At 40.8% G+C, this 11,157-nt stretch overlaps 1 pseudogene; it reads left to right on the top strand.

Annotated features, from left to right (window-relative positions):
- Nucleotides 1–611: 611 nt before the first annotated feature.
- On the top strand, nucleotides 612–10,843 carry LOC123158358 (aspartic proteinase nepenthesin-1-like; annotated as a pseudogene).
- The last annotated feature ends 314 nt before the right edge of the window (nucleotides 10,844–11,157 follow it).

The following is an 11,157-nucleotide window of genomic DNA, read 5'->3' as shown; positions in this document are numbered from 1 at the left end:
ACGGCTGGGGAAAAACGAACCCCAGGGGCCGATGTAGCGCCGCTCGCCTCCAGGCCAGTCTTTTTCGACGCCCTGAGAGGCCGAACGGCTGGAGATGCTCTTACATGGTTGAGGCAAAAGCGTGTAGTACACAGCCATGACCACCGCATCCATCCCTTTGGCGTCCTTTCACGCTGTGTTGGTTGGTTTAAGCACAAATTTCGTGGAGCCTTCCTCACGTCCGCGTCTCTCCATGATTGAACAAAGTTTTCTTTTTGCGCGAGGATTTAAATAAGAGGAAGATTAACCTATATAAATAGAAAAAGAATTGGGAGATCTATCTCGTGGAGAGGGATCACAGCCTAAACTTTTTTTTTGCGGAAAGATCACAACCTAAACCTAGAGAGATGTATATATTGTGGTCACCGCTCACCAGGGCCTGTTGATCAACCTAAATGAAAAAATAGGCTTGGAAGGTCTATTTTGTGCAGAGGGATCACAACCTAGAGAGATCGAGAGCGCATGGAAATTTCAACATGCCTATACTGCATATATAGGGGTCACCAGGGCATGTTGCTCAAATGCAGCTGCCTAGCTTTGGCTTGTCGTACATCCAGAGACAATACTGCAAGATGACCGTAGCAATGCCAGCTGCGTGCTCGCTTCTTCTGCTCTCCTTCTGGTGGCGCCGGTGGCCGCCCCGAATCCCAAGAGCGCCGCTAGCCGGACTCAAATTCACAAGACCGCCAGCAAGTACATCATCAAAAGTGTCCGTTGGGCGAACTGGGAGCAGTTGATGGAGGAGCAAGCCCCAGACCTCGGCATTGATGATCACCAGCCAGGCAGCCCGGCGCATGATACGTCTCCAACGCATCAATAATTTTTGATGTATTTATGCCATGTTTATAATATTTCTACATGCTTTTGGTATGATTTGGTTAAAACTAACCCGGGTTGACGCTGTTTTCAGCCGAACTATTGTGGTGTTGTTTTTGTGCAGAAATAAAAGTTCTCGGAATGCGCTGAAAATCAATGACGATTTTTTCTGAAAAATATAGAAAATACTCGAACAAAAAGTTATCGGAGAGGAGTCCCATGGGGCCCACGAGGGTGGAGGGCGCCCCCCCCCCCTCCTAGGGCGCGTCCCTGTGCCTCGTGGACACCCCGTGGGTCCTCCTGACTTGTTCTCGATGCCAAACCCTCCTATAAATACATAAACCCCGAAACATAACCTAGATCGGGAGTTCCGCCGCTGCAAGCCTCTATAGCCACCAAAAACCTCTCGGGATCCCGTTACGGCACCCTGCCGGAGGGGGAATCCATCACCGGTTGCCATCTTCATCATCCCGGCGCTCTCCATGACGAGGAGGGAGTAGTTCACCCTCGGGGCTGAGGGTATGTACTAGTAGCTATGTGTTTGATCTCTCTCTCTCTCGTGTTCTTGATGTGGCACGATCTTGATGTATCGCGAGTTTTGCTATTATAGTTGGATCTTATGATGTTTCTTCCCATCTATCTTCTTGTAATGGATTGAGTTTTTCCTTTGAAGTTATCTTATCGGATTGAGTCTTTAAGGATTTGAGAACACATGATGTATGTCTTGCATGTGCTTATCTGTGATGACAATGGGATATTCATGTGATCAACTTGATGTATATTTTGGTGATCAACTTGCGGGTTCTGTAACCTTGTGAACTTATGCATAGGGGTTGGCACACGTTTTCATCCTGACTCTCCGGTAGAAACTTTGGGGCACTCTTTGAAGTTCTTTGTATTGGTTGAATAGATGAATTTGTGATTGTGTGATACATATCGTATAATCATACCCATGGATACTTGAGGTGACATTGCAGTATCTAGGTGACATTAAGGTTTTGGTTGATTTGTGTCTTAAGGTGTTATTTTACTACAAACTCTAGGGATGTTTGTGACACTTATAGGAATAGCCCAATGGATTGATCGGAAAGAATAATTTTGAGGTGGTTTCGTACCCTACAATAATCTCTTTGTTTGTTCTCCGCTATTAGTGACTTTGGAATGACTCTTTATTGCATGTTGAGGGATTGTTATGTAATCTAATTATGTTATCCTTGTTGAGAGAACTTGCACTAGTGAAAGTATGAACCCTAGGCCTTGTTTCGAAGCATTGCAATACCATTTTTGTTCACTTTTATCATTAGTAACCTTGCTATTTTTATAATTTCATATTACAAAAACCTATATCTACCATCCATATTGCACTTGTATCATCATCTCTTCGCCGAACTAGTACACCTATACAATTTATCATTGTATTGGGTGTGTTGGGGACACAAGAGACTCTTTGTTATTTGGTTGCAGGATTGTTTGAGAGAGACCATCTTCATTCTACGCCTCCCATGGATTGATAAACCTTAGGTCATCCACTTGAGAGAAACTTTCTACTGTCCTACAAACCTCTGCACGTGGAGGCCCAACAACGTCTACAAGAAGGTTGCGTAGTAGACATCAAGCTCTTTTCTGGCGCCATTGCCGGGGAGGTTAGGTAAGCGGCACACACACCCCGTCAAAGCTCTTTTCTGGCGCCGTTGCCAGAGAGGTTAGTGCTTGAAGGTATATCTTTAGATCTTGCAACTGAATCTTTTAGTTTCTTGTTTTATCACTAGTTTAGTCTATAAAATAAAACTACAAAAAAATGGAATTGAGGGTGCCTCATATGCTTCATCTTTTTAATGTCTTTTGTGAAAATAAGGATTTCGATAATTGTGCTCAAGTGCTAGAAGAAGAATGCATTAAATTGTTTGGCACTAAATATTTGAATGATGAGCATGATTGCAATGTTGTTAGTATGAATTCCTTGAATATCCATGATGCTATTGATATGCAAAGTCACGAGCTTGGGGAAGTTATGTTTGATGAAGATGATATTTTTTGTCCCCCAAGTTTTAATGAGCAAATTTATTATGATAAAAGCATGCCTCCTATTTATGATGATTATATTCATGAAAGTGGATTTGGAGAGATCATGACTTTATTTAGTGATGAATACACTATTTTGAAAGAGGTTCCAATTGATTATGAGAACAAAGTTCCTATCTTATTGTGATGACATGTATGCTATAGAGAATAATGATAACCATGAAACTTATCATCATGATTTTAATTTTCAATTGGATTATGCCTCACAATATAGTTATTTTGTTGAGTTTGCTCCCACTACTATTGATGAGAATAAATTTGCTTATGAGGAGAGTAATAAAATTCCTATGCTTGTGCATCATGAAAAGTATGTTTTATGTGATGGTTATATTGTTGAATTCATTCATCATGCTATTGAAAATTACTATGAGGAAGGAACATATACTTGTAGGTGTTGCAATAATATCAAGTTTCCTCTTTATGTGCTAAAAATCTTGAAGGTATGCTTGTTTTACCTTCCTATGCTAGTTGATTCTTGTCCCCATAAGTTGTTTGCTCACAAAATACCTAGGCATAGGAAGTGGGTTAGAATTAAATATGCTAGTCATATTCTTCATGATGCTCTTTTTGTGTTTGAATTCTTATCTTTTATGTGAGCATCATTGAAATCATCATGCCTAGCTAAAAAGGCATTAAAGAAAAGCGCTTGTTGGGAGACAACCCAATATTTACCCCTAATGTTTTTGTGTGCTCACATGATTAAGATACTGCAATAATCATGTTTTATAGCTTTTGTTTCAATAAAGTGCCAAGTAGAACCTTTGAGAAGACTTGGGTGAAAGTTAATGCGATCTTGCTGTAAAAAAAGAAACTTTGCGCTCACGAGATTAGCTGTCATCTATTATAGAAGAGTGATTTTAAGTTGATTCTTTTTGCAGAAGATTAATATACAAATTCCTCACGTCCAACAATTTAGTTCAGAATTTTTGGGGTTATAGAAGTATTGAAGAGTTACAGATTACTACAGACTGTTCTGTTTTTGATAGATTCTGTTTTTCGCGTGTTGTTTGCTTATTTTGATGAATCTATGAGTAGTATCGCAGGGTATGAACCATAAACAAGTTGGAATACAGTAGATATTACACCAATATGAATTTAGAATGAGTTCATAACAGTATCAAAAGTGGTAATTTATTTTCTTATACTAACGGAGCTTACGAATTTTCTGTTGAGTTTTGTGTTGTGAAGTTTTCAAGTTTTGGGTAAAGATTCCATGGACTATGAAATAAGGAGTGGAAAGAGCCTAATCTTGGGGATGCCCAAGGCACCCCAAGGTAATATTCAAGGACAACCAAGAGCCTAATCTTGGGGATGCCCTGGAAGGCATCCCCTCTTTCATCTTCGTTCATCGGTAACTTTACTTGGACCTATATTTTTATTCACCATATGATATGTGTTTTGCTTGGAGCGTCGTGTCATTTTATTTTGTTTTGCTTGCTGTTTGAATAATTTCTCAAGATCTGAAATTCTTAAATGTTAGAGAGTCTTCACATGGTTGCATAATTATTTGACTACTCATTGATATTCACTTATATCTTCCGGAGTAGTTTGTCATTTGCTCTAGTGCTTCACTTATATATTTTTAGAGCACGGTGGTGGTTTTATTTTGAAGAAATTGATGAACTCTCATGCTTCACTTATATTATTTTGAGAGTCTTTAGAACAGCATGGTAATTTTCTTGGGTTATAAATTTAGTCCTAATACGAGAGGCATCCAAGAAGGATATAATAAAAACTTTCATATAAAGTGCATTGAATACTATGAGAAGTTTGATTCTTTATGATTGTTTTGAGATATGAAGATGGTGATATTAGAGTCATGCCAGTGGAGTAATTGTGAATTTGAGAGATACTTGTGTTAAAGTTTGTGATTCACGTAGTATGCACGTATGGTGAACCGTCATGTGATGAAGTTGGAGCATAATTTATTTATTGATTGCCTTCCTTATGTGTGGAGGTTGGGATCGCGTGATGGTTAACTCCTACCAACCCTTCCTCTAGGAGCATGCGTGTAGTACTTTATTTTGATGTCTTGTAGATTTTTGCCATAAGTATGTGAGTTCTTTATGACTAATGTTGAGTCCATGGATTATACGCACTCTCACCCATCCACCATTGCTAGCCTCTCTAGTACCGCGCAACTCTCGTCAGTACCATACACCCACCATATACCTTTCTCAAAACAGCCACCATACCTACCTATTATGGCATTTGCATAGCCATTCCGAGATATATTGCCATGCAATTTTCCACCGTTCCGTTTATTATGACACACTCCATCATTGTTATATTGCCTTGCATGATCATGTAGTTGACATCGTATTTGTGGCAAAGCCACCATTCATAATTTTTCATACATGTCACTCTTGAATCATTGCACATCCCGGTACACCGTTGGAGGCATTCACATAGAGTCATATTTTCTTCTAAGTATCGAGTTGTAAGTAAATAAAAGTGTGCTGATCTTCATTATTAGAGCATTGTCCCAGTGAGGAAAGGATGATGGAGACTATGATTCCCCCACAAGTCGGGATGAGACTCTGGACTAAATAAAAAAAGAGGCCATAAAAAAGAGAAAGGCCCAAATAATAATAAAAATGAGAGAAAATGAGAGAAGGGACAATGCTACTATCCTTTTACCACACTTATTCTTCAAAGTAGCACCATGATCTTCATGATAGAGAGTCTCCTATGTTGTCACTTTTATATACTAGTTGAAATTTTTCATTATAGAACTTGGCTTGTATATTTCAATGATGGGCTTCCTCAAAAGTGCCTTAGGTCTTCGTGAGCAAGCAAGTTGGATGCACACCCACTTGGTTTCTTTTGTTGATCTTTGATAAACTTATAGCTCTAGTGCATTCATTGCATGGCAATTCCTACTCACTCACATTGATATCTATTGATGGGCATCTCCATAGCCCGTTGATACGCCTAGTTGATGCGAGACTATCTTCTCATTTTTGTCTTCTCCACAACCACCATTCTATTCCACCTATAGTGCTATGTCCATGGCTCACGCTCATGTATTGCGTGAAGATTGAAAAAGTTTGAAAATACTAAAGTATGAAACAATTGCTTGGCTGAAACCGGGGTTGTGCATGATTTAAATATTTTGTGTGATGAAGATAGAGCATAGCCAGACTATATGATTTTGTAGGCATAACTTTCTTTGGGCATGTTATTTTGAGAAGACATAATTGCTTTGTTAGTATGCTTGAAGTACTATTGTTTTTATGTCAATATTAAACTTTTGTTTTGAATCTTATGGATCTGAATATTCTTACCAGAATAAAGAGAGATTACATTGATAAATATGTTAGGTAGCATTCCATATCAAAAATTCTGTTTTTATCATTTAGCTACTCGAGGACGAGCAGGAATTAAGCTTGGGGATGCTTGATACGTCTCCAACGTATCTATAATTTTTGATGTATTCATGCCATATTTATAATATTTCTACATGCTTTTGGTATGATTTGATTAGAACTAACCTGGATTGACGCTGTTTTCAGCCGAACTACCGTGGTGTTGTTTTCGTGCAGAAATAAAAGTTCTCGAAATGTGCTAAAAATCAACAGAGATTTTTTTCTGAAAAATATAAAAAATACTGGAACAAAATGGTAACAGAGAGGAGTCCCGCGGGGCCCACGAGGGTGGAGGGCACCCCCCTGGATGCGCCCCTGTGCCTCATGGACACCCCGTGGGTCTCCTGACTTGTTCTCGACGGCAAACCCTCCTATAAATACACAAACCCCCGAAACATAACCTAGATAGGGAGTTCCGCCGCCGCAAGCCTCTGTAGCCACCAAAAACCTCTCGGGAGCCCGTTCCGGTACCCTGTCGGAGGGGGAAACCATCACCGATGGCCATCTTCATCATCCCGGCGCTCTCCATCACGAGGAGGGAGTAGTTCACCCTCAGGGCTGAGGGTATGTACCAGTAGCTATGTGTTAGATCTCTCTCTCTCTCTCTCTCGTGTTCTTGATGTGGCACGTCTTGATGTACCGCGAGCTTTGCTATTATAGTTGGACCTTATGATGTTTCTCCCCCTCTACCTTCTTGTAATAGATTGAGTTTTTCCTTTGAAGTTATCTTATCGGAACGAGTCTTTAAGGATTTGAGAACACTTGATGTATGTCTTGCATGTGCTTATCTGTGGTGACAATGGGATATTCACGTGATAAATTTGATGTATGTTTTGGTGATCAACTTGCGGGTTCTGTGACCTTGTGAACTTATGCATAGGGGTTGGCACACGTTTTCGTCCTCCTCTCCGGTAGAAACTTTGGGGCACTCTTTGAAGTTCTTTGTATTGGTTGAATAGATGAATCTGAGATTGTGTGATGCATATCGTATAATCATACCCACAGATACTTGAGGTGACATTGGAGTATCTAGGTGACATTAGGATTTTGGTTGATTTGTGTCTTAAGGTGTTATTTTACTACGAACTCTAGGGTTGTTTGTGACACTTATAGGAATAGCCCAATGGATTGATCGGAAAGAATAATTTTGAGGTTGTTTCGTACCCTACAATAATCTCTTCTTGTTCTCTGCTATTAGTGACTTTGGAGTGACTCTTTGTTGCATGTTGAGGGATTGTTATATGATTAAATTATGTTATCTTTGTTGAGAGAACTTGCACTAGTGAAAGTATGAATCCTAGGCCTTGTTTCGAAGCATTGAAATACTGTTTTCGTTCACTTTTATCATTAGTTACCTTGCTGTTTTTATAATTTCAAATTACAAAAACCTATATCTACCATCCATATTGCACTTGTATCACTATTTCTTCGCCGAACTAGTGCACATATACAATTTACCATTGTATTGGATGTGTTGGGGACACAAGAGACTCTTTGTTATTTGGTTGCAGGGTTGTTTGAGAGAGACCATCTTCATCCTACGCCTCCCACGTATTGATAAACCTTAGGCCATGCACTTGAGGGAAATTTGCTACTGTCCTACAAATCTTTGAACTTGAAGACCCAACAACATCTACAAAAAGAAAGTTGCGTAGTAGACATCAAGGCACATGTTCGGCGCGGGATCTCCTATGTGCCGCTTACTGCGGCAAAATGCTGCAGCTTCGCACAGGAGATGGGTCACCTGGGTCGGCCCATTCGCTGCCCTTGGCGGAATGAAAAATCCCAAAACAGACTCGCTATGTGGGAATCGAACTCTCCACCTTCTAATCGATGCCCGCTGCGCGCAAGCCACTGCAACACACTCGCTACTCTGTAAGAATTGCAGCGCGTCTCTTAAAGAACTATAAGCAGCCGTGAAAATAAAACAAGTTCGCTAAATTCCATAAAAATAAAATATGTGGGCAACTGATCGAACTCTTCCCCTCACGCCAGGGAAGCCAGTCCAGAGCCAATGTGGTAATTCCCATACATTTTTTAATTTATGACAAAATTTAAACACGTAAACATTATTTAAATTTTCCTATTTTTTAAGAAACAAATGCGAACTATTTCCGAAACAAATAGTTTGTGGTGTGTGAACATAATTTAAAAAGGTGAACATTTTTTGAAACAAGGGAGCAAATTTTCAAATTTATGAACAAAATTTGAAAACGGGAACATTTTCAGTAAAAACGAACAAAATTTATAAAAATGAGAACAAAAATTAACATTCCACACAAATGCGAACTATTTCTGAAACAAATAGTTTCTGGCCTGTGAACATAATTTAAAAAGGTGAACATTTTTTGAAACGAGCGAACAAATTTTCAAATTTATGAACAAAATTTGAAAACGGGAACATTTTCAGTAAAAATGAAAAAAATTTGTAAAAAATGAGAAGAAAAATTAACATTCCAAACAAATTTTGAACTCCAAACTTTTGAAAACACGAACAACATGAACAAAATTTGAAAAAACGAGAACAAAAATTAACATTCTGAACAAATTTTCAGAACAAAAAATAAGATTCCGGACAATTTTTAAAACACGAACAAAAATGAGAAAAAAATTAACATTACCAACAATTCTTCAACTCCAAACTTTTGAAAACACGAACAACATGAACAAAATATGAAAAAACGAGAACAAGAATTAACATTCTGAACAAATTTTCAGAACAAAAAATAAGATTACGAACAATTTTTCAAACACGAACAAAAATGAGAAAAAAATTAACATTCCGAACAATTCTTCAACTTCAAACTTTTGAAAACACGAACAACATGAACAAAATTTGAAAAAAATGAGAACATAAATTAACATTCCGAACAAATTTTCAGGACAAAAGTAAGATTCGGAACATTTTTTGAAAAAACAAAGAAAATTTACGAATTAGAACATTTTTTCAAATTTCTGAACAGATTTTGAAAATGCGAACAATTATTGAGATTCTCATCTTTTTCGAATTTTGTAAATTTGAAACGAAATTTGAAAACAGGAAACATTTTCATATATTTTTAACAAAAATTTGAAAAATGTAGTCATTTTTGAAAATTCTGGACAGTTTTTGAAAAAGGAAAGTAAACTTGAAAAAAGAAAGAGAAACAGAAACATAAAAAACGAAAAAGAAAAAATAATAGAAAGCCAGAAAAACCGAGAAAAGAATCAAAACAAGAAACAAACCCGGTTTAGGGAACCTTCTAGAAGGTTCCCAAAATCGTTTGGACGGACTGTGTATATTGGTAAGTGGGCCGGCCCATATTGTGACGCTGGCTTGACTGCTCTGTGCGATCGCCCGACACTTTGCCGCAGCGAGCGTCGAATAGGATTTTCCGTTCGGCGCCTTCATCTTCGACCTCTCCATCGGGCGGTAGGCCCTCTCTGTCGTCATGGACATCACCAGCGAGCTCGTCTGGGCGCGGTGTGGACCTGACCTCAGGCCCATGCCCACCTTCCTGCCCCACCACTTCGGCTCTTTCGCCTTGGTCGCTCGCTGCCCATCATCTTGTGCAACAACTCCGACTTCTTTGGCCAGATCCACTACATCGACCGGACTTGCCACGCCGGCGACCATGGATGCATGGCCCGCTGCCGGTATGTAGAGCACATTTACGGAGCCGGCAACACGCCCGGCTACCTCGCCACCGATAAGTTCCACGTGGGGAACACGAAGATCAGGAGCATGGTGTTCGGCTGTAGCCACAAGGTCATGGTGCCAGACGGCCTCAACGTCGCCTCAGGCATCGTCAGATTCAGAAGGGGTCCCCTTTCCCTCGTGTCATAGCTCCAGATCTCCAGGTTCTCCTACTTCATCACGCTACCCGACGATCCGGACAACAACAAGACCTTCATTAGCTGGAGGCGGAGCTGGGGCAGCTACGCCAAAGCTAAGGGCAGCCACACGCCGCTGCTGGCGGCCAGGCCCAACCAGATCCCTTACTTTTACTACATCAACCTCACCGGCCTGCAGGTGGACGGGCAGCTCCTCACCGACATCCCGGCGGGGCCTTTCGACGTCTGGGCGAATGGCTCCGGCGGGGTGTTCCTCAACACCACCCTGCCCTTCACCTACCTCGAGGCGGCTGCGTACACGGTTCTGAGGCGGGAGCTCATGATCAGGGTCGGGTCGCAGGGCCTGGCTCCGGTGAACGCTACGGCCGGCCATAGTCTGTGCTTCCTCACGCAGCACTTCTCCCAACTGAAGGTTCCCAAGCTCGCGGCTGGTGTTCGACGGCGCCGACGCGACGATGCAGCTCAAGGCACATACCTACTTCTTTGCCCTCCGTGGCGGGCAGACGTGCCTCACCATACTGCCGTCGAGCACCGCCGGGGCCATCCTAAGCAGCCTGCTACGTACAGACGGGCAGGACGATGACCTACGACATCAACCACCACGGTGGGGACCAGTTGACGTTCGTGGGTGCTCCAGCGCCGGCGCGGGTGTCGCTGGCTACGCTTTCACTAGTGTGGGTGCTCCTCTTCTAGTTCCAGCTTAGATCATGCGGGTAATAACCTTAATTAGCACGAGGTTGCGCAGTGAAGTTGCTAGGTGGAATGTAATAATGTCAGGCTGCTACTAGTCTATATATGTTGAACTACAATGCTGTATTAATTAGAATTTTGAGTTTATGTATGTTGTGGAATTGCTCTCCAAAAAATTGCTTCAATCAAATATATTTAGTGATCAAGTATTAAAATGTTGATTTTAAACTTGCACCTGGTATTTTGGAATAGAGGGGGAAAAGGGACGTAGCTTTTCGCTTTGCTTTTGTTGGTTCTCCCTCCTTTTTCCCTTTCTTTGTAATCTGAG

The sequence above is a fragment of the Triticum aestivum genome, chromosome 7B (assembly GCF_018294505.1).
Source record: "Triticum aestivum cultivar Chinese Spring chromosome 7B, IWGSC CS RefSeq v2.1, whole genome shotgun sequence".
Taxonomy (NCBI): Eukaryota; Viridiplantae; Streptophyta; class Magnoliopsida; order Poales; family Poaceae; genus Triticum; species Triticum aestivum.
The sequence above is the reverse complement of the archived record's forward strand: the minus strand, read 5'-3'. Positions and strand labels throughout refer to the sequence as shown.